The sequence below is a fragment of the Marmota marmota genome, unplaced genomic scaffold, assembly GCF_001458135.2.
Source record: "Marmota marmota marmota unplaced genomic scaffold, marMar, whole genome shotgun sequence".
NCBI classification, from domain to species: Eukaryota; Metazoa; Chordata; class Mammalia; order Rodentia; family Sciuridae; genus Marmota; species Marmota marmota.
In genome coordinates, this window is record NW_026000101.1 from 1,622,875 (window position 1) to 1,626,366 (window position 3,492).

Here is a 3,492-nt window from a genome sequence, read left to right on the forward strand (position 1 = left end):
GGAGGGACGAGTGCGGAGGGAGGCGGGCAGCTCCGCCCTCGCCCGCGCGCGGCAGGAAGTGAGCCTTCAGCCCTCTGCCCTATCCTCCGAGTGTCCGGCCTCGCCAACGGGAGGCAGGCCTTGCGGAGGCTGCACGCAGCTTCAGAGCAATGTTTAACGGAAAGCCAAGGTGGAAGAAGACGTTGGAGGATCCTGTTCCATTCCACCCGTATTTACTGATGTGCCCACCGGCAGCCTCTCTGTGGGTTAAGGGCTTTGGAGGCACTCAAGTGAATCAGGGTCTTTTGGCCCCTAAGGCCCACGCAGAAATAACCCAAAATACAAAGAATTACAGTGCGTATCATAGGAGTAACAAAGATTTATGAGGCTTAGAGGAGCTAGAGAACATGGGGTTGGGAATCTAGAACAGAGTTCAGGAGGAGTGTGGGGGTTTCTTCCAAGTCACGCTGAGATAGATTCTCATGCCATCTCGCTTCTGAGCTATGCCAGTTTTATGTAAAGTGAAATCTCAGGAGATTGAGCATCTTTCAATAAAGAAAAAAGTGTGTGCTACAAATGATTTATGGCTCTGAAACTCACACTTTGGGCCAAATGATCTTTTGCAAAAACTATGAGGTTCAAGATATTTTTCATACATTCATGTTTCCTTGCCTTTGGCTGAGCTACATTCTTAACTTTTTTGCTGGCAAGGTAAAGATAGTCAAGACGTTATTTCCAGCTCTTTGGGGTGTGAATTCACACCTTTTTTTTCACCTTACCTGTCTCTGGAGCTTCAGTTTGTAAGGCCAGTCATTACAGACCCATTCATCCCTCCAGCAAAGTCATGAGTAGGGTTGTTTAGTGGAAGGTATTTTTCCCCATCCATTCCTACACTCTTGGGTTTGCCTGTGAAAAAGTGGTGACAGATCTCAAGTGGGATTCACTAAAGTCTTTACCGTACTGTTTCCTCTAGAAACAAGTAGAGGAAAAAAAGCAGTGTTCAAATGGACCAAAATATCAGTCAGCGACTCACTGAGCTTCCAAGACCTTCCCTTATGTCTTTGGAAGCCATAGGGTTGGACCCATACTATGTCCCCTAGCTGTCATCTTTATTTCTCCTGTAAGGATCTCCCTTGGTTAGGGAACATGGATTCAGAGGGCACTGGCAACAATTTTAAATGCTGCATTCCTCAGAGGAATGCCAATGTCTTGTTCTCTTGGAGTTGGGTAAAACTTAATTCTTTCAAGTTCAAGAGCTATTTACAGACCCTAGTATCTGTTCTTCTGAATCATCATTAAGATAAATAGCATACATATAACTAGAAATGAGTGCTCTATAGTTATACAACAGATTTTTCTTGTCAAATGGTGCTATTTATTTTAACAACCAGGCCACCTTAATAGAGATCTTACCACAGAACTTTGAGTGAAAAGAGATCCACACTTGAATTTCTGCTTAATCACTACAAGTGGGTGACCACAAGTTAATCTCAACAAACCTGTTTCCTAAACTATAAAGGGAGAAGATGGAGAGCAGGTCATCATACTGACAAAGGTAGGTATGAGAGTTAAATAGGGTTCACTGTGTCATGGTCTTAGGAGGAGGCTGGCCTGGAATAGATGCTCCCTAAATGTTAACCCATTAAGTCCTCAGTTTTCAATTCTTCAAATATTTCAGTGAAATTGACATACATGCATTAACATAGGTTGGAAATTTAATCTAGAGCTTATATATTAGCATATTAGCAGTAGTAATATTATATATAATTTTATTATGTATTATATGATTATACTGCATATAATATTTAAATATCACAGGTGTTCCACATCTGGGACTCTGGGGAGGGGAGGCAGGCAGCTCCACTCTTACTTGCCCTCCAGAGCTGCAGAAAGTGCACTCTCAGCTCCTCTGCCCTGTCCCCTGAGTGTCCTTTCCTTTCCCTTAAGTTTTCAGTAGTCTTATGAAATAACAGTTATAGAGTTTTTGTAATTAAATATGCTGTACCCCAAACTCTGTATGATCAGTTTGGGTCAGAATGTGGCTTTTCTATGCTCCCACTCAAAAACAAAACCAAAAAACAAACAAAAAAACAGTTTCTAAAAGGCCATATGAAACAGTTTCTCGGTTTCTTTATTTATTTTCCAATTTCCTGGTTGGTCAGTGGCATCTAGCCACAATGATCTAGTGGGTAGTCATCAAAACTAAAGAAAGTGAATTTCTATGGAAAATATTTTGGTAGAAAGTTTCCACCATTCAAATTTAGCCCAGGCCTGTCTTTTCACATTCTCCATTTCCTGTTGCATGTAAGTGTTTTTTCGTGGTGGGAAATTGTCACTAAAATAACAAAAGTGTCCCAGAGCATATTATTCAACTTCCATTAAAAGTTTTTAAAACAACATGGTGGAGAGGAGGAAGCATGTGAAGTTTCTGTATCAGAGCAAAAGGCTGTGGTGTTGGGTGGAATTTAGGAACAGGAGTTTGGATTTCTAGGGCTGAGCTCTGATGAAGATGTTGGAGGATGAGGAGGTCCCCAATGCCACCAGTACCCACAAACATTGCATCGGGCCTTCCCATCCACATGGAATAGTAGACATATAAGCTGATCCCTTTAGGGGTCCAAATTGGAACCCTATAAACCTCATCAGCAAGCCTATCAGCTCTGTGCATGAATACCCAGACCTAAGAAACAAAGCAGTCCCAAGGGAGCATACTGTCATTCTCTACCCTGGTACAACATGTGCTTGGGCCTTCTTCATGTTTGTGTTAGCTGCTTATCCTCTCCTGGTTTTCAATACAATCATAGCTTTATTCTATATGACATCTCAAACCCTGCCTCAAAATAACACCACCACTTCTGAAGTGGATGGCTGATGAGAACAAAGGAGGTTTTCAGAGAGCATTTAGAGTGACATGTAGTAGACCACAGAGGGCTGTCTCAACAAGGGGTCAACTGAGAAGGCACAATCCTCAACAAAGACAAAACTGTGAGCAATTTAATTCAACCAGTGGTGTCCCAGGAAAGAAGCAAGGTCCACTTGAGGCCAAGATCTAAAAAATGAACTTGTCCCAGAACCAGCAGAGCAGTTTTTGGGTAAATGTTAGGATCATTTTATCTGTTTCAAAAGGCTCTTGTCTCCCCAAAAGCATGGGGACCCTCATGCAGGAGGGATGAACATAGTTTCAAACTTTGTAGTGCCTGACAACCACCTGATCTTGTTAAATACAGATTTCCAGACCTCACCCAAGGGATTCTGCTTTTGGAATGGGGCCTGAAATATTTAAAAATTTTTAATTTAATCATTTTAAAATTTTTTTATTAATGCATTATAATTATACATATTAGTGGGACTCAGTGTTAGTTGTGGGTGTATGTGTCAGTATATGTGTGAGTGTATGTGTGTGTGTGTGTGTGTGTGTGTGTGTTACTAGGGATTGAACCCAGGGGCACTCTGCCACTGAGCTACATCCCCAACCCTTTTAATTTTTTTTATTTTGACGGGGTCTCCATAAAT